At 39.2% G+C, this 20,935-nt stretch overlaps 1 protein-coding gene across 21 annotated transcripts in view; it reads left to right on the top strand.

Moving 5' to 3' along the window:
• LOC127483154 (translation initiation factor IF-2) overlaps nt 1-20,935 on the top strand; it is a 335,580-nt gene that overhangs the window by 242,507 nt on the left and 72,138 nt on the right. For 3 of the 21 annotated variants that reach the window (XR_011378299.1, XR_011378280.1, XR_011378300.1), the window contains one exon: nt 18,638-18,842. The exons of 11 other annotated variants lie outside the window; for them this stretch is intronic. The gene's annotated coding sequence lies outside the window, so the exon portion shown is untranslated. 7 more of the 21 variants (XR_011378283.1, XR_011378281.1, XR_011378284.1 and 4 more) reach the window with 7 other exon arrangements.

The following is a 20,935-nucleotide window of genomic DNA, read 5'->3' as shown; positions in this document are numbered from 1 at the left end:
AAATGCTTGAGTAGAAGAGATGCAAGCACACATTCAGGTCAATCAAGTTACTTTAGTTGAAGGATAATCAATGACTTCTGGGGACATAGAACATACATGTGTCCATGTTGCTATGCAAGAAAGAGGTACATTTCCAAATTTCAAGCAAGAGTTAGAGAATTAAAAAGTCCACATTATGGACTCCAAATACTGATACACAGGCCTGTGCTTTATAATGTTTATACAGTACTGTATATCACTTTTCCTTCTTCACCAACCTTATAAGGTATCCTTCCATTTAAGAAATATTTGAAGAGCTGGGCCAAAGCTAAAGCCTAGGAATAGTGATGAACTAAATGAGAGACAGTGTCTGCTCCACTGGGACATACAGTGTCATAGGGAAGAAATATACTGATCAACCAATCACCCCTGAACTACAATTAACTATCTACAAGATAAAGTGTTCTGAAGAAAAGGCAGACAATTCAAGGGAATTTTAAAACAAAAACCCCTGACTTTGAGTGGGTGTAGCTAGTTAGTGGGTAAAGGTGGCACAAAGAAGTAACCTTTAAAATGAGGGCATGGTATTTGATATCCTTTTAGTGCAGAAAATTTAGACGTAGAAATCTATCTGACATTATAGCCCGTGCTTTTCATAAATACTCCTACAATGGGTTTTAAAATCTAGTCACAGGGAACAGAGAGAGAAAGTAGCTGCAAGTTAGAATTCTAATCCCCATATAAGGCTGACAGACACTCAGTGTTTAGGATAGAAAGGCAAAACTCTGGCCCTCAAAAGTCATTTCTGGAGCTAATAATACTAACACTAGGAGGGACTAAGAACTATTTACAATTAGTAATAAGAGCTGTGAAACAAGAATGGTCATGCCACAGTAAAAAAAAAAAATATGAGATATGATTCAAGGAGGAAAATTAAGGTCAGCTGGGAGCCGCCCTACACATGGTAGGAGTTACTTCAACATAGCCAAAGAAGGCTAGGAGAATGAAATCAGATGCTTTTGAATGCTCTATGCTTTGTTGTATAGACACTGCAGTTATAAGTACATAAACTGTATTCTCATTATAGAATTGTATTTCCTGCACTCTAAGCAATGCTTTTTGTGTCTGTTTGAAGTCTTAAAGTCCTTCCGTAATGTTATAGTTATTTCTTGATTTCAGAATCAATATTTTGATGTTCAGGCATCACTTGCCCTTAAAAGATCCCATTCTGGATTTATTCCTCTTGGATATGCTCACATTACAAACAAACTCCCATAGTTGTGAAATACATAAGAATCAAGATACTATTTAATTCAGTAAAAAGAAGAAGAAAATGGAATTACCTAGGGATAAAATTTGAGTGATGAGAGCCTTCAAATGGGTTTAGGGGGTGGAACAGAGGCTATACCTTCAAATAAAATCAAAATTGGGGAAGAAGAAATGTAAGTTAAAGGGAAAGTATCTCAGGTGAAAGAAAAGAGTAGACCAATTGGCTGAAGACATGCTTGTGTTGAAAGTATTTAGAAATTATGTTAGGAAGTTTAAGTGACACCAGATATTAAAAGACTTTGACAAGGTAATGAGCTGTAACTTGATCCTTGGAATATTAGAAGCAGTGACATGTTTTGTTTAGGACATAACATAGTAAAATATTTTATTGTCATTTCTGGGATGAGTTTATAAAGATAGAAGTTACAAATGCACTGCTTCTGTCCATTGAGGTTTGAAGAGTTGCAGTTTTACTGAGAATATTGAATGTATTGATTTTTTTAAAAAGATATATTTATTTATTTGAAAGGCAGAGTTAGAGAAAAAAACAGACAGAGAAATTTTCCATTTACTGGTTCACTACCCAAAAGCCAGGAGCCGGGAGCTTCTTTCATGTCTTCCACATAGGTGCAGGGGCTCGAGCACTTGGGCTGTCTTCCACTGCTTTTCCCAGGCACATTAGCAGGGAGTTGGATTAGAAAGAGCATTTGAACCGGAGCCCATATGGGATGTCATTGTCACAGGTGGTGGCATAACCGATGGCCCCACATCTATTGAAGTTTTTTTTTTTTTTTTTTACTAGAGCAAGACATGATGAGAAATGTGGGAAAAGAAATTCAAGGGTATTTTCAGAGAGAGGCATAAAGACTTGAATCACAGAACTACCACAATATAAAATTCATATAGCCATATAGGTCAGGGAACTCTGCTTTGGCTATGTTATTTAATGGAAGAGAGCATTCATCAAAAGTTTATGAAGAATTAACCCATTAGGGAAGAAAAGGGGAGATAAAAATTAAGAGATTCATATAGGACCTTGTTTAATTGGAAAATAGAAGAAAAGACTGCTGGGAAAAGACAGTTTTTTATGATCACTGTAAGAGAAGGACCATGCAAATAAGGCCTGGCAATGTCAAAGGAAAGACCTGGGATACTGGAGGCCCGGGGATTAAGGGTGGAGAAAATGATGTGATGAGTCCATCACTGAAGAGAAAGCTCAGAAAACCATTGATGAGCAGCGAAGAGGCTAAGTGGACAGCATTTCTTGGAAACATCCAGGTGAAACTGCACCACAGAATTGGAGTGCTGCCTTAATGGGGTTTCTTCCTGACACTCTCAAAACTGAAAAGACTCATGCTGTGCTTCACTGTGCCTTCCCCAAACTTCCCCACTGTCGCTCCCCCTCTTCATGGAGGAACGACACAGGACCCTGCGCTGTTCTTTTGTCTGCTCGGCCCTTCCCGGATTTGCTGCTGGTCCTTCCCTGGTTGGCTGCCGACCCCTCCACCTCCATGGAGGGGCGGTTCCCCCTGCCACTTTCCCCACTTCCGCGGGGGCCTGCTCTCTCGGGGGCTGCTCAGATGTTATCCGGATGTTCCTGGTGCATGTTGTCTCTCTCCTCCTTTATAGTCCTCTTCCACCGATCCCAACTCGGCTACCCACACGCCGAGCATGCTGCTCTCCTCCAATCAGGAGCAGGATCAGCTCCTGCAGCTCATCAGTCAAGTTGGCAAGAGGCAGCTGCGTAGAAGTTGTTTACTCCTCTCCCAGCGCCATATTGTGGGAGAGCAGATGCATTGAATAAGTCTTAATTCCAGTAACTTAGTCTAGTCTAAGTTGCTCCCCACACCCCACCTCATGCTTGAATAATGGTGTTATATTTTTGTAAGTTTGTGTTTTCTTAGGAGAACTATGGAAGACACTGGCAGGAAGGCAGAGAGAACTCAGGGTGGGAAACAAGTCTTGCAACCTTGGGCATGTTCAGAAGAACTGAAAAACCTAAGCTGCAGAACCAAAGATAAGGGAGCATGACCAAAACTTAAACCCCAGAGCCCTTTCAGAGGGGTCTGTTATCAAGGAAATCCAGTGTTAAAACCCATTTTTCTAAGCTCTTCCATTAATGGCTTGGTCCTGAGCCCCTGTCATCAAAATTTGCCTCATCAGTACTTTCCTGTACTGACTTTCCCTGCTGGATCCCAGACTTCCCCCATACCCTGTCCCAACCTCCCATGGAAGAGACAGATCTTAGCCTAACCTCCTAGCTCCTTTGCTACCAAGCCACACACATAAAGCCTTTCTCTTCCCATCAGGCTGCTGTAACAGGTTGATTTTTGTGTGCTTAGGACAGAGGACCTACCTTGTTTGGTAGCAACCATAAAAGTGACATTTGCCACAGCCACCCCCACCCTGACAGTATGCATGGACTGAATTGCTCTAGCTTATTAACTATATACTCTAAAATTATTTTTTGAAAGGGGGTCCTTGTAAGATAACACACCTGCTACATTTTTCTCATGTCTTCTGAATAATATTTTCAACTAAACATACACTCAGGCAATTAAAAACTACAGCTAACTTTTAAATGTTTTTTAAAAATTGTGAAAGCAGCTGATCCTGGGATTTACAGACTATTAGATAGATTTATAACCCAATTGCTTCTCGACTGAGTTCATAAGCACATTCAATACTTAAAAATGAAGAAATGTCACCAAGTTTAAATTTATGGGCTAATAGTCTAAAATAGATGATTGTCTCAATGAAGTCATCTGGACATGAGCTCCTTGTAGTAAACTCCTTATTAAGCATTATCAACTTTTTAGTAGGCTGTGAAACCAAGGCTGCTTTGAGCATTAAATCATCACAAGAAAAAAACAAACTGAATAAAAACAAGTAGCTTGGATAACTAGCTGGTTTAGTAATTGTGAAGTTGAGGTCACTTCCTTTTTCTGAGAAGTTTCTATCGAATACAAGCTGTAATAATTTATAAAGAGAAGATGAAAGATGTGGTAGACATTAACAATTCAGCCATGTATCAGTGTAGCTGCCGCAAAAACTCAGGTTTTTGACATTAGAAACCTGGAAAACTGGAACTGTCAAAGAAAAGACTTTTTTCCCATTTAATAAACAGACTTTCAGAGAAGTTTTATAATGGAAAAGCTGATCGTTTCAAAGTCTTAAATTGGCCCCTACTGTTAAAATAGTAAATAAAACTCTCTCTCTCTCTCTCTCTATATATATATATATATATATATAGACAATTTCCTGGTAGACTGTTAATTCCTATACTTGGATACCCATTAGAATCCCATCAGAATCTTTAAAAAGGAAATTTGCAGCTCTACCCAATATGTGACTCAAAATATCCATAGTCTTGGAATACTGATGTTACAAAAAGCTTTATGGGTGATTCTGTATTTATTGACTTCTGAAAACCACAAATTTAAAATCTGAAGCATCAGGAAATTTGATGGCCTTGTGGCATAGCCAATAAAGCCACCACCCACAATGCCAGCATCCCATATGGGTGCCATTTCAATACCCAGATGCTCCAATTCCAGTCCAGCTCCCTGCTAATGTGTCTAGAAGCACAGTGAAGGATGGCTCGAGTCCTTGGGCCCCTGTTACCCACATGGGAGACGTGGATGAAGTCCTGGCTCATGGCTTCAGTCTGGCCCAGCCCTGACTGTTGGAGCCATTTAGGGAGTGAACCAGCTAATAGGTGATCCCCACCCCCAACTCTGCCATTTAAATAAATAAATAAATCTTTTTTAAAAAGTTTGAATAGGATGGCTTAATGAGTGAGATCAGTGCCATTTCCCAAAACCAAGATAGGAATGATGACTTAAAAAGAAATGGGCAAGTCTGGCATTTGAACATCTGAAACACCTAAATTCTGGGTGAAAGTATAAAGCAGCCATGTTGAGATATAGCCAGGTAACTAGTATCAGGAAAGAAGGGAAAGGCTTTAAAGCCTAGGTGGGTAAATGCCACAGGCAACATTTTTGCAGGTATTGCTGGATTCAGATATGGGTTCAAACAGAAGAGCAGGGGAAGAGTTCAATGTCTAAATCCAACTTTTCCATGTGATGTCTTTGGGAAGATTCCCTGTATTCCCCCTGGAGCATGGAGCAGATATGGGAAGCAGTCGCATGACCTCTTGAGATTGAAGTGGGCTAATACTAATCTCAATAGAGGTAGACAGATGTGGACTCAAGGATCAAGGATAATCAATGAGATTATCTAATTGATGTCACATCCAGGTAGTAGTGGGAAAGTATATGAATGTGTAAGATATTTAGTAGTAAAATCAATAAAACTTCATGGTTAGAGAATAAGAATGATGGAGGAATAAAAGATTACAACTAGTTTCTGGTTTTAAGTAGCTGACTGAATAGGTGTGCCACTTGTAATGGTAGAAGTTGTAAAAGGCCTAGCAGATTTGGGGAATAGAAGAAATTTTACTTTGGTGCTATTCAATTATAAGTTTGTGAGGCATCCCAATGAAGGAGTGCAAAAGGTAGGTGGCTATATGGATCTGGACCTTAAGGAACAGAGAGAAATGGGAACTTAATTGGCCTCCATTATAGGGGTGCAAAATTTGCCAGGGAAATTTAGAGAACACAAATGACAGAGGGGTTTTGAAGAGAAAAATAAAGAAAAGGAAGATGCAGTGAGGTCCACAGGATACTGAAGAAGTAGCAAGAAAGGGGCTGGTTCGTGTTCTAGCTGCTCTGCTTCTGATCCAGCTCTCTGCTAACGTGCCTGGGACAGCAGCAGAGGATGGCCCAGGTCCTTGGCCCCTGCATCCACATAGGAGACCCAGATGAAGCTCCTGGCTCCTGGCTTTAGTCTGGCCCAGCCCTGGCCATTGAGTCCATTTGGGAAGTCAACCAGCAGATGGGAGATTCTCTCTCTCTCTCTCTCTCTCTCTCTCTCTCTCATTCGCTCTCATGTGTGTGTGCGCACTTGCTCTCGCTCTCTCTCAACTCTGCCTTTCAAGTAAATAAAATAAACCTTAAAAAAAGTTGCAAGAAAAACATAACTGCAAAGGCAGCAACATTTATTGAACATTATTCAGTATTGATATATTTGTAGAACTAAGCTAAGTGGTTCTACAACTACTGTCTCAATGTTCTTCACAGCTATCCTATGCATGTAGGTACATGTAAGAAACAGCTTGGTTATGCAAAGGGGTGGAAAAAAAGAAAAAGAACATCATAAGAGAACAGGATATGGAATGGCCCAGGATCAAGAACAATAGCACACCAAGAAATGAGTGAGTTAAGTGTGAAGAGTGGGGAAGAGGACCAGTGAGGCACATAGCAGGTATTCGTTTATTAGGATAAGATATCTACCAATAGCTTACTAATCCTTTATTTTATCTATGAGCTCACCAACATTAACAAAGATAGAGCTCTAAAGTATCAAAGTACTGATGAAAAAAGTAGGCTTGAAAACAAGATGTTAACATTAAATATATAAAAATATAATTTGCAAATAATATACCATTAGAATAAACTAGAGGAAGCATATATCATTTGTTAGTTAAAACAAATTAATATATATTTGCCTCATTTTTCTCACATGTTAAATAGGGATAATAACAGTGCATACTCTTGTAATATGGCACATTAATTACCTAATACTAAATATATTTAACAAACCAGCCCAAGCTCAATGGCTTAAAGCAACAATGATTTACTCTTACAAATCAGCATCCTATCATCTCTGCCCCAAATGCAAATATGCCCTCCAGGATTAAGAAAGACACAACTAATGTAAACCCTGAGCTTATTTTGCAAAGCAGCAACAAACTTCCCTGAGATTCACAGATAAAAATTGCTGAAAGCAGTCAGAACTATGGGTAGGCAAATGATGAATGGGCAGCTGACTACTGAATGAATTTATGATATCTGAACAAACAATTTATGAAGAACCATGACCTACACTGGCAGAAGAACCAAAAGTTTCCCTTTCTTTATTAATGAACAAATATCCATATCCCATCTATGCTCCTGAACTCCCTTTCCAGTATTTTTTGTAACATGTACAGAGAGTCAGATCTGAACATTGTTCCTTGATTGACTGCCCATTAACAAACTTTCTTTGCTCCAAAAACCAGGGGCTTGGAGTTTAGCTTTTTGATGGAGGTAGGCAAATGGACTCATCTTGGTTCCGTGACACAAGTATTTCCCATGTTCTCCTGGGATCAGCAAGACAGATAATACCTTCTTGTCATGGCAATGGTTGAAGTACAGTAGAGCAAGCCCAATGGAAGAAGCACATATCAAGACTTAGCTTATTTGCTTACACCCATGTGCTAATGCAAAACATGACCACACCCAAAGCCAGTGTACAGGAAATATAGAATTCCCAGAATGAGGCCATAGCAGAGCTGTGGATGACAGAAGGTGTAAAGAGTTGGGGTCATTAATTAAATCTACCACAGTTATTTTAAAAATTAAATGAGTTAACTTTTAAGTGGAACCTAGACCAGTTCTGGGTCCATTGTTTATATATCAATACATATCAATGTTTCTTTTAATTTTCCATTCTTGTTATCATTCTTTCTAACTTATAGTTTAAAATAATTCCAATCAAAACCTCAATCCAATGATGGTAATTCAGAATTAGGACTGATAATTTCTGTGAGAATCTCAAGAAGAAAAGTAGTAAGATGTCCCTGTCCTTACTACCTAGTAGAATGTAATATCATACAACTATAATATATTTTGAATATATAATGAATGAATATATATATTGAATATATAATGAAAGAAAAGGCCAAAAATGGACTGGAATATGTGTAAACAATATATGAGAAATAAACTCTTCAAAATCAAAGGGCAATGATGAAATTAATATATGGATAACCATGTAACTACCTGAAACATTTAATCTACACTTTATAGTTCATTTTAGAGAAAAAATACATTCAGTTAAAATTGGAGATTAAAAAAAAGAAATATTGAAATTAAAGAAACTTCAACAGAAAACTTAATAGACAGAAAGAAAAATTTAATCAGAAGTGTCGCTCCCCGTCTTCGTGGAGGAACGACACTGGACCCTGCGCTGTTCTATCGTCTGCTCGGCCCTCCCCGGGTTTGCTGCTGGTTCTTCCCGGGTTAGCTACTGACCCTTCCACCTCCGTGGAAGGGCAGTTCCCCCTGGCCACATTCCCCACTTCCGCAGGGGAGCGGCACACCGCCGGCCGGCTCTCTCGGGGGCTGCACAGGTGTTCCCCTTAGATGTTCCCCTTAAATGTTCCTGGTGCATGCCGTCTCTCTCCTCCTTTATAGTCCTCCTCCGCCAATCCCAACTCGGCTGCCCACACGCCGAGTACGCTGCTCTCCTCCAATCAGGAGCAAGTCCTACAGTTTATTGGTTGAACTGGAGGCAGCTGTGCAGAAGCTGTTTACTTCTCTCCCAGCGCCATATTGTGGGAGAGCAGATGCATAGAATAAGTCTTAATTCCAGTAACAGTCCAGTCCGGGCTGCTCCCCACAAGAAGCACCAAGATTCAGTCCTGCGGTTGTCCAATGAGATGTGCTAGAAAAAAAATGCTAATTTTCAAAAGAGAGTATTAATAACCAATTGAAAAACTCTTAAAATTCTTGCCTCTCAGTGGAGGATGGCCCAAGTGCTTGGGCCTCACACCCACATGGGAGACCAGGAAGAAGCATCTGGCTCCTGGCCTCGGCTGTAGCAGCCATTTGGGGAGTGAACCAACGGAAGGAAGACCTTTCTCTCTCCCTCTCTCTCTTCTCTCTCTTCTCTCTCTTTCTCTCACTGTCTATAACTCTACCTGTCAAAAAAATTCTTGCCCTTAATAAGGTACTAAAGGAATCAGAGTGTATGGAAGTTGGAGAGGATTTGTGAAGAGATGTTTTTAAAACAGCCATTGATGTGCACAGAGTAGCACTCTACCTATCTACATGGCCCAAGGTTGGGGTGCTGATCGGAAATTCAAGGTGCCTGATGTCTGGTTGTTTCCTGGGAATGCCTCAGGGTTAAATGCTGATGAGCCAAAGAAAGAAAGGAAGTTAAGGAAGCTGGCCAACATCTCATGATTTTATGAGGGCAGAGTATTCTGAAGTGTTTTGAGAGAACCAGGTATGAACCATGTGTGAAAGAAGCTGGCCTATGTTATCTTCAGTCCTGCACAGGTGAACCTTCTGCAGGCTCAGACAGACTTTTCAAAAGGAAATGGAGATAGTTCACCTCTTTGAGGGGTTGACTCAAGGGAATATGCAGCCGGCGCCACGGCTCACTTGGCTAATCCTCCGCCTGCGGTGCCAGCACCCCCGGTTCTAGTCCTGGTTGGGGCGTCGGATTCTGTCCCGGTTGCCCCTCTTCCAGTCCAGCTCCCTGCTGTGGCCCGGGAGGCAGTGGAGGATGGCCCAAGTGCCTGGGTCCTGCACCTGCATGGGAGACCAGGATGAAGCAGCAGGCTCCTGGCTTGGATCGGTGCAGCGCCGGCTGTGGTGGCCACTTGCGGGGTGAACCAACAGAAAAGGAAGACCTTTCTCTCTGTCTCTCTCTCTCTAACTCTGCCTGTCTAAATAAATAAATAAATATTTTTTTTAAAAAAAAGGCGGCCATTGGAGGGTGAACCAGTGGCAAAGGAAGACCTTTCTCTCTGTCTCTCTCTCTCTCACTGTCCACTCTACCTGTCAAAAAAAAAAGGAATATGCTTACAGCTGCCTATTCCTATTTCAGCAAAGCTGCAGATAGATCCTCAAGCTCTGTGGAAATGCTATATAAGAAAATGTCAGCTTGAACTCTCACCAGACTCAGAGAGCATCATAATGGTCATTTGAGAATTTGTAAGACACCTTACCTTTTTTCCCTAACTGCACAATAATTGATCCTGGAGGAGTAGGTGTTGAGGTGAACAAGCTGGAGCAGGAGGAGGAATCATACTAAGCAGCCACACAGAGGGCTTCTCTAGATTTCCAGACTGAAGTAGTGCTAATCTGTGGAAAGGACAAAAGATTTGCTCTAACCAGAGTCCAGAGTTTTCATGATTTTATCTTATTGGGCATCCTATTCATGAATTGAGATAGGTTTTGTGACCTACAGTGACCTCAACACGAGGCTGAGAATGAGTCCAAAAGTCTCAGAGGCAAGAGGAATTCAGCCAACAGATTTGAGAGAGACGTAAGAAATAAAACCAAAGTTACTTGAATCACTGATTGTACTTGTTCAATGTAATAGTTTGATATAAAATTATCAGGTGTATGAAAACTAATTATAAAACTAAACCTGAAAAGGGAAAATAAAATGGAAAGATATATCCATTAATAAAGCAAGCCAATGTAAAGCAAGCAAGCAATATGCATTTCATAGAAAGTTTCATTCAAATTTATGGGAAAAATATCTTGACCATGACTAACAAACATGCTGTACAGTCTGGATAAACAATGGAATGGAAGTAGTTTCAAATAAAGTAAAAATAGTTACCTTGTTAGTAATGAAAGAAGTATAAAGAAGCAAACATATATTTACATGTATTATAGTGCTAAGATTAATGGTACAGGACATGTAAATTGGTAAGATTAGAGTAAAATGACTAATTTGATGATAGCATTGGTTTAATATCTCTTGTAAAAACAATGCAGCAATACTCACAAAGAATTCAAACTTCCACCCATTATCAGAGTAAAACTGTTATTTGATATTTACCCCAAGAAAATAATTCAGCAGAATAAAAAAAAATGTATTTTCATGAAAGTCACCATGGTAGCATTATGTTTAGCAGAAAATGTGGTAATAGGCTCAATATTAAATAATAGGAAAATGGATTAGATAAATTATAGAGCATCAATGCAATGACTGTTAGAAATGATCATCTTGAATATAGTAAAGAAACAAAATATGCCTATAACATAATGCATAGGAAAAATGAAAAGGAAATATTTTGTATATCAGAACTATCACTACATAAAAATATATATAGTAACTATATAACATATATATCATAAAGTTTACATATATTTTATATATAGTTTCAAAATGATAATTTTGAATAGCTGGATAAAGACAGTGGTAAAAAGAAGAGAACATGATGAGAAAATAAAGAAGAAAAAACAAAATTAACTCATGGGAATAAAGACTATTTCACGGGACACAAGGAAAAGGGAAGCCTGGGAGTTCCAAATCTGATGTGATTTAATGGCCTGGCTCTTTCATCTCCTTGTGATTTAGGGCAATTCACTTAACTTTTCTGAGCTTCAGTGACCTGAAGTAAGTATAAAGAATTAGATAAATTCCAGCCCTAAAATTATATCCTCTGTTTCCTGCCTGTTTCCTTAATAAAAGAAAGTTCAGGATTTCTAGGGCAGAAGTCAGTTGGATGCCGGCTACAGTGAAATCAGAGATTTCAAACAGAAGCCAACTAGAGGACTTTGTGTCTTTCAAAGACTGCCACACTATCTTCTTATGGTGAAATTGCATATAAATATGTATATATATATACATATATATTCACTGTAGTTCACATATATTTTGTGTGAAAATAATATTCAAATTTTATATACATATATATCAGTTATTTTCTTAGTTGAATAAAAGTATTTTTAAAGATTAGCTTCAAATTCCAATTCTGCTGTCAAACTACAAGCTCTTTGAGTTTCAATTTGTTTAACTATCAAGACGGTAAAGAGTATCTTCCTTACGTACTTTTACAGGGCTGTTTTAAGAATCAAGTTGACCTAACATACAAGACAATGTTTTTGTAACCGTCAAGCATCCTATTAAATTTTTGATTTTTCCCAATTCTCTCCACTTCCCTGACTTCAGAAAACTTGCCTGTGGGACCCCTGAGAAAATGAGTGATTCAGTTTTCTTTCAAAGAGTGAGTAGAAACTCTAAACCTAAAGAAAAGTATTTGTGGAATAGTCTTGTTCACTTTCCACATAAACATAACCAACCAAAGGGAACCTGTAGTGAAAATCGTTTCAGAATCATAGCCTTCTATTAGAAACATCCTAGTTAGGCCTGTCCCTAAAGTTGCAGGCTGGTTGCATTTTAAAAAATAGTGGCCTATGTGCCACATAAATAATAGTTACAAATCAAGCTAACACATTATTTAAAAAAAATTATGGTAGCCAGCATTGTGTAATGGATAAAGCCACTGCCTGCAATGCCGGCATCCCAGCTGCTCTACTTCCAGTCCAGCTCTCTGCTAATCTGCTTGGGAAAGCAGCAGCAATGGCCCAAGTGCTTGGGTCCCTGCACCCATGTGGAAGACCCAGATGAAGCTCCTGGCTCCTGGCTTCCCTCTGGCTCAGACCTGGCTGTTGCAGCCATTTGGAGAGTAAATCAGTAGATGGAAGACATTCTCTCTCTCTCTCTCTTTCTGTAACTCTGCCTTTCAAGTGAATAAAATAAATCTTAAAAAATACGTATTATTTTAATATCACTGATCTCATAAAACTGTGAGTCACAGTTACATGTTGGTTTACCTCTGAAACTGCTTCTTCTAAAACTGTCAACTGTGGGTTCTAACAGAGAAGAGGAAGAAAAGGAAGAGAAGAGGGAGGACCAGAGTCAGAATTCTTAAGTAATGAAAAGAATTGGCACCCATCTTAAGATACTATTTCACTGTAAGTATAAAGAAATACAGCTAAATAATTTTTCCATTATGGTTTTTTTTTTCCTGTGAAACATCAAATTTGATTCTCTCCTCCAACATTTATACATGTATACTGTCTTGTCTCGCTGTGCTTGTGGCTTAGCACCCTGTATAAAGTGGTTATAAAATCTGCCACGCTCTGCATGCTGCCCCTTTGCAAAGCTCCTCTCATCAAGAAATGGAGTTTATTTTCCCCCTCCTGAGTCTGGGCTTGCTCATGTGAATGACTTTGACCAATGGGCTATAAGCAGACTTGCAAGTAGAGGCTTAGAAAGTGTTTGCATGAAGTTATTTGGCCTTTATCTTTCTGTTTTTCAGAACCCTGAGGCCATTGTAGAGGGTTATCTAATGGAGGATTAGGGGCAAGGTAAAGCAGAGATGAGCTGTTCCTTGTCCTAGAGAGGAGGCCTGTGAGACCTACCCAGTTGAGTGATGGGTATGGGCTGTGAATGAGGCCATCTTAGACCTTTAGGCCCAGATGTGCACCGAGTGAAAGCAGAAATCTGTTAAGATGGCCCAGGCCAGAAGAGTGCCCAGTTCATCCACAGAATCACAAGTATTTAATGAAGTGATTGTTCGGTTCGGTTCGGTTCGGTTCGGGTGTAGTTTTTGTTGTTGTTGTTGTTGTTGTTGTTGTTGTTGTTTGGTGGTTGTTTGTATTGCAGCATCAGTCTTCATGCCAAATAGGAAGCTTGGCTCTCCCTGTACTCAAGAAAATGTCAGCATTAGTGGAGCTCTTCTTAATGGAGAGGCAGCTGACATGAGAAAAGAAAGGCCAACCGGAAGATTCCAGGGACCTGGGAGAGGTGGAAGTAGGAAGTAGCATGGCTTCCTTGAGAGGAGATGCAAAACTAGAGGGACTTGTCAGACAAATGAAAAGCATGCCCAGAGAAAAAGCCTTCTGGGAATATAAGTCATGGACATGATGATTTTATTTTTTCAGGAAGTTTGTTCTTACCTTTACCTTTTTCTATAATAAAAAACGTTCTTTTTGGAATAGGTTCTTTTAATATGCCGTACACAGAGATTCAGCCTACCTCTGGTGCATTGTGAGTAACAGGTGAAGATTTGTGGAAAAGAAGGGAATTAAACAGTTTATTTGAAAGTGTTACATAGAGAGGGGGAGACAGATCAAGAGAGAGAGAGAGAGAATATTTTCCATCCCCTTGTTCACTCCCCAGATGGCTGCAATGACCAGCACTGGGTCAGTCTGAATCCGGGAGCCAGGAGCTTCTTCCAGGTCTCCCACATGAGTTCAAGGGCCCAAAAACTTAAGCCATCTGCTGCTGCTTTCCCAAGTCATTAGCAGGGAGCTGGATTGGATGTGGAGTAGCGAGGACATGAACCAGTGCCTACATGGGATACAGGCATTACAGGCAGTGGCTTTCCCTGCTATGCCACAGCACCGGTCCCAAGGACTTTAATACATTCTTTTCCATTAGGATATTTCAAGATTTTTTTTTAAAAATTTTTATTTAAGGTATGCCAATTTCATGTATTTCATATATATAGATTTAGAAGCATAGTGATACTTCCCACCCTAACCTCCCACCTGCTCATGCTTCCACTTTCCTCCTCTTTCTTCTCCTATATCCTCTTAATTTTTACAACAATCTACTTTCTTTACTTTATACCCACAAGATTAACCCTACACTAAGTAAAAAGTTCAGAAGTTGTAAGAAAAAAAGTACTGTTCCTCAACAGTAAAGAGCTGTAAACAATCATCGAAGCTCAGAATGTCAATTTCACTTCTGTGCATTACAACTAAATATAAACTACTCTTTTGAAGAAAAATAGGACAGTTTTTCTAAAGACTGGGTTCTCTCATGAAAAAAAGTCCTGGAGGCCGTTGGGAGGAATTATAGGCCATATATTCGCTAATTGTCATTATCTAAAGGAAGAACAGAGTTTTCATATCTTTAAGATATGAGGCAGCTTCTTCTGGCCTCTGCAGAATCCAGGAGATAGAGGTCCTATCTGCTTTGTTGATTCCCCCATCCCTTTTTTAAAAAATTTTATTTAAGTTATACAAGCTTCATGTATTTCATATACACAGGTTTAGGAACACAGGATATCTCAGCATTAATAGATGCATATTGTTCACTTATTCTCCACTAAAATTATTTCATATAATTTTTATTTGGGCTATAAGCACTATATTATCTTCACAAAATAGTGTGAAGCCTTTTTTTTTTCTGTCACCAGAGAACATTAATTGGGTCTGAAGAATAAGATGACATTGTGAAAGCTTCATTTGCAGAAACTGGAAGGATATGGTGTGCTCTTTGTACCTCAAACTTATTGAGTGGCTTCATGGCGCCAGCTCCAGTTCTTTGTGCTGTGTGGGTGTTCATGAATTTAGTCCTTGAATTTGCCCCATAGGTGGTAGTGTCTTTGTCTCTATGGTACAGTTAAGGCATCCGAGCCAGAGGGAAGGGAAGTAATTAGTAGCACAGTGAATAGATTGGAACGGGGATTTGAACCTGGTCAGATTAGTTCCTAAGTCCTCAATGAAGCCAACAGACTTTTAGGACTTGATATTTCAGGAATTTTGCTACGGTTTTTACCAGTAAAAGTCCATTAATTCTCATGATTTCTCTCTTAGATGCTACTGCTATCTGTGTTGTTTAACAGGTACTCAAAATAGGCTGCTAGTTCTGTGTCCTTCCCTTTTCTTTGGCTCTCATTCCCACTTCAGCAGTCTCTGTGTCTGGTGCTGCACTGACTCTAAGAGGGTTTACCTTCCAGAGCGGCACCTTCACTCTTGTACCTGAGCTGCCTGGTCCCTCCTGGTGTCTGGCTTGGGCTCCATGCTCCCTGGTGACAGAGCCTGTCCCTTTTGGAAATCTACAGGCCAAGCCAAGTCTAACTGGACTGCATTTGTGTATCATGGAAAGACCTCACCCAGACCTCATTAAACCAGGAAACAGCTGGTAACATTTAAAATGAATCTGCTTCACAGATAAATAAAGGCAGGTTTGGGTTTGTTACTTTCTCAAGGTCACAGAGCAAATCAGTGCCTAATGGACAGTGAAAGTAAAAGCCTCTTACCTCTTCTTTCAAGCTTTCTTCTTTTTCTGTAAAAAATTTTCCTCATTTTATTTCAGTGGGAGAGAAACAGAGACAGAGACAGAGGGGCATCTACCATCCCTTGATACACTCCCTCAAAGCTTGCAATAGCTGTAATTGGGCCAAACCCAACACAGGAGCTGATAATTCCATATGGGTCTCCCACACGGGTGGCAGGAACCTAAGTATTTGAGCCATCACCAGCTGCCTCCCGGGGTGAGCATTGGGAGGAAGCTGGAGTCAGGAACAGAGCAGGGACTTGAAGGAATCCAGGCACTCTGATAGGGGACGTAGGCATCTTCCCCGCTGTACCAAATACCTGCCCTGAACTTTCGTTTTCAATACGTCATGCCTCTTCATTATTACTTTTAAGTCTGTATTTTAATTTTTGTTTATATATTAAATGCCAAAAGATGTTAATTTAGAAAAAAACGTTTAAAAACAGAATTCTATGAGTAAATTACCACTGAAGTCAAATCTGATACTTAGTTCAGAAAGAATTTAATTTTTGAAAACTAGATTGAATTGCCTGAGTATGCTTTTGTGTTAGATGAAAGCCTTAATGAGTCCCTCCTCCTTGCAGAGTCCCCCATCCCAGCCTCCTGCAAAGCGCTTGATTTTAAATCACTGGGACCATTGAAACACTGCTTAAACTGTTGCTTTGCAACACTGGAACGAACACAGATGTTTTGAATATTTCTTGTCCAAAACAGGGAATGCCAATTTTTCTGATAAGGTTTTAAGAAGTACTTTTAAAGCAGCATTTTACTTTAAAAATGTAGTCAGTTTTGTATTAAAATAATACTATGAGGAATATGTTAGGTACTTCATTGATTTAAATGTTACAACAATTGATAGAATTTGCTTTTGATAGCAATGATACAACTCATAAAAATGAGATTTTATAAATGTTTCCTCTCAAGATTATCTTGTGTTTTCTTGTCACAGTAAATAAGAACACAGATTTTCTGCAGATGTTTCTATTCCAATGTTGAATATTCTGAGCCAAAAGCTGATTTAAGTTTAACTAAAGCTACCCACTCTTAAAAACCCTTGGAAATAAATTGAATGTATTTTTTTTTTCAATTTCTTTCAGTCTCTTGTCATGTGGAAAAGTTATGCAATTTTTTGTATGAATTAATTTAAGGAACCTGTAATTTTTTTACAATGATATGAAAATAGTTTTAGAAAAAAATTGCATGCAAACATGCATTTAATAATTGAGTATCTTTTTGTAATCATCCAATTAATTCATACATATTCATTCAAATAAAATAACAAAGATCACATGTGTACAACTTGTGCAGTAGAGATAGAAGCTTTTCATATTCACAAATAATTAAGTAGAAAATTATTACTTTAGTTAGTTACTCTTTCTCCCTCTGTTGTAAACTTTGTTGATGTTTCAAGTGAAAGAATGGCTTGCTTACATTCATCTTGTAAAGTAGCAAAAGGAAAAATGCAATGAAAGGAAGTAAATTCTTTGTAAAGCTAGAAACCTCCTTAATTTAAGAATGGTTGTAGAGTAAGCAAATCATATTGTTACAAATGATTCTAGATTAAATATGATAGTTATTGGAGAAGTAATAGAATTTTGGATAGTATATAGACACAAATAAAGATATAAAAAAGTTGAAAGAGGTATCTCACTGCACATTTTTAAATGTTTAATTAAGTCACTTACAATAAAAGCTCAAAGTTTTCTCATACAATTATAACTTTAACTTTTGCATACAATTCCCAATAGCTAAAATTTTAAGCCACTGTTATTTTCTGGGAATAATCAGAGGTGTTCACTATGGAGAAGTAGATTTGTATTGTGACTTTTTTTTTTTTTTTTTTGGACAGGCAGAGTGGACAGTGAGTTATTTTAAGGACTCATGTTGTTGACCTAACGCTTTGATTTAGAAATAAGAATCTGAATCTGATCCTGATCCAACTGGTTACTGTGTTTGAAGCCAATGACCTGAGCAGTTTTTTTTTTAAAGATTTTTATTTGTTTATTTGAGAGGTAGAGTTACAGAGAGAGGAAGAGACAGAGAGAAAGGTCTTCCATCTGCTGTTTCACTCCCCAAATGGCTGCAACAGCCAGGAACCAGGAGCTTCTTCCAGGTCTCCCATGGGGATGCAGGAACCCAAGGACTTGAGCCATCTTCCACTGCTTTCCCAGGCCATAACAGAGACCTGGTTCAGAAGAGCAGCCGGTGCCCATATGGGAATCCAGCACTCAGGGCAGAGGCTTAGCATGAAACATCACAGCACCTGCCCCTGAGCAAGTTTTAACAAAGGTATTTGCTTGCTACCCACTCAGACCCTACTGCAGTTAAAACATGCATGAAAAGAATACAAAATTTAACAACAGAAGTCTATGAAAATAGAGAAATTGCCTGAACATTTGCTAGCTTATATGCTTTCCAATACCAAAGTTAAGATTTCTTTTATAGAGTTCAGAAATGTGCCAATAAAAATGAGGTTTCATCTATGTACATTTTTAATAAACCTAATATAAAAAAATCAGTTCCCTTCCAAAATGACATGACAGTGTTTTTTTGCTGCTTACTCTTGTATATTCTTCCAATTAATTTCCTGATTCAGCAATTTTGTATATGAAGTCACATATCTAAAAAGTATGGGTTCTGTCCTCCTTCTACCCTGTGTTCTTTATTTAGGAATATTTATTTCCAGGTCCAACACTGTGGAGCTGCAGGTTAAAGCCCTGGCCTGCAGCACCAGCGTCCATATGGGTGTCAGTTCAAGTACCAACCCTTCCACTTCTGATCCAGCTGCCTCCTAATGCACCTGGGAAGGCATTGGAGAATGGCCCAATTTCTTGGGCCCCTGCACTCACATGGGAAACCTGGAAGAAGCTCCTGGCTCCTGGCTCCTGGCTCCTGGCTCCTGGCTCCTGGCTTCAGATCAGCACAGCTCCAGCCATTGTGGCCATTTGGAGAGTGAACCAGTGGGTTGAAGACCTCTCTCTCTCTCTGTCTCTACCACTCTCTGTAACTCTTTCAAATAAATAAAATAAATCTTTAAAAATATATTTATTTCCATTTGTAACATACAGGCATTTGATTAATTCCCACCTCCGAAACACATATACACATTAGAGACTAGATGGCTGTCTGTTTATCATTCAAAACTCAGGGCCTGACACATGCCTGATCTGTAGTAAGTGCTTAATAAATATTAGGTGAATGCAAATGGACCATGGAAATCGATACTAATGGAACAGAGTCCTCTCTACTTTGTATCTAATTATCTTTAGTGAATATGAAAATCCTGGAGTATCTCACATTGCTTCTAAAAATGGCTGACTGAACAAGCCCTTCTCCCACCTTAGGAAATGAGAGATTGGTTGGGAAACTTTGATGCTGCTGCTGCTATATTCCATCAAATATCTGGCAGAAAAATAATTGCTGTTGCTTTTCATAGGTACATAAAATAACTCTTACATCCATTAATTTATCCTTCTGTTCAACTAATATTTAAGAGTACGTCACAACCAGCTATTAAAATTGAGGAAAATGGAGTTTTTACTATTTAAGTCCATTTTAGCCACTGGCCATACTGCCACGTAATACAGTGTAAGACTGGCCCTCAACCCATGTCTGTTGCTGAAAACTGTCTTTACCCAGAAGGTTGCAATGCTTTTCCAGAAAGGGTGGTTTGAGCAATTAATGTTCTATTGACTGGTCCAGTTCTTCCCTCCTTAGATATATGGCATTCAGTTGAAAAAACTAAACCCACTATTTCAGATCCCAAGTTATTAGGCCCAGTTGTCAATAGAAATTGATAAGAAGCCAAGCGTGACCCAAACAAGGTTTATTGGGGGCTTGTGCTCAAACACAAAGGAGCTGCCAACTGGCTCTTCAACAGAAGCTGAACAGGTGTTTTTATGGGGTTGGGGAGGTATGGAAGTTCCCCTTCAATGCAAGACACTTCGATTAGCATTGGCCCTGGATTTCTGGCTCATTCCTTTTGATTCACAGCACTTTGGTTTGTACCTGGCTAGATGTTCTGAACAGGTGCTAATTCTTTTCCTCCCTCCCTCCCTCCCTCCCTCCCTCCCTCCCTTCCTTCCTTTTTTCCTTTTCCTTTTCTTTTTCTTTTCCTTTTTCTTTCTCTCTCTCTCCCACTCTTTCTTCCTTCTTTGCTGCCTTCTTCCCTACCTTCATTGTATCCTTCCTTCCTCCTTTTATCAATAAGCATACTAGCAAAGTTTAATGAATATTTAAAGTGAAGAACTGAGAGTTTTATTTTCCTTTCCTCTCCTTTCCTCTTTTCTTTTTGGCACATTGTGTTCATTACCATTACCCCAGGAAAGTCATGTATCAGTCACATTGGGCTAATTTGGGCTTGCATTCAGGATGAGGAAGTCCCTAATCAAGCAGGCTTGACTTAGTGAGTCCTGTCGCTACCCCGTCTCACCACCAGTACTTCTTCTCGAACTACCGTAGAAATATCAAATGAAGTGCTACTCCAATCAGCCTCGGTCAAAGACAACACATGTATTTGTTTCCATCTGCATACTTTGCAAAGAAAGTTGTTGTGGTTGTACCACAAGAGATAAGCTTTCCACTAGGAATCTCAACTCTAACAATGTGTATGGAAGCTGGAAGGCGGTTTGCGTAGTTTATGGAAGAGTCCTCATTCCTGCCGAAGGTAAACATGGCTTCATAAACTCAGGTGATGACCTATTTGAGAAGGGGAAAGGGCTTGAAAAGTGCTTCAGACACTCTATAGAGATTGAAGAGTTATTAGAGGTAATGGAAGAAGTAAAATTTAAGTACTAGAATAGGAAAACGAGTAATATGAAAGAAATACAGGTCTGGCAAAAGCAGCAATAGAGAAGCTATTGGTAATGCAGAAAAACTATTCTGTATCACTGGAGAGACACCACTGGAAGGGCCCCATCCTTTGAAATGGTAATCCAAGCTTTCTGGAGAATTCTAAAATAATAGGAAATACCCCCAACAATGA

Source organism: Oryctolagus cuniculus, chromosome 8 (assembly GCF_964237555.1).
Source record: "Oryctolagus cuniculus chromosome 8, mOryCun1.1, whole genome shotgun sequence".
NCBI lineage: Eukaryota > Metazoa > Chordata > Mammalia > Lagomorpha > Leporidae > Oryctolagus > Oryctolagus cuniculus.
The sequence above is the reverse complement of the archived record's forward strand: the minus strand, read 5'-3'. Positions and strand labels throughout refer to the sequence as shown.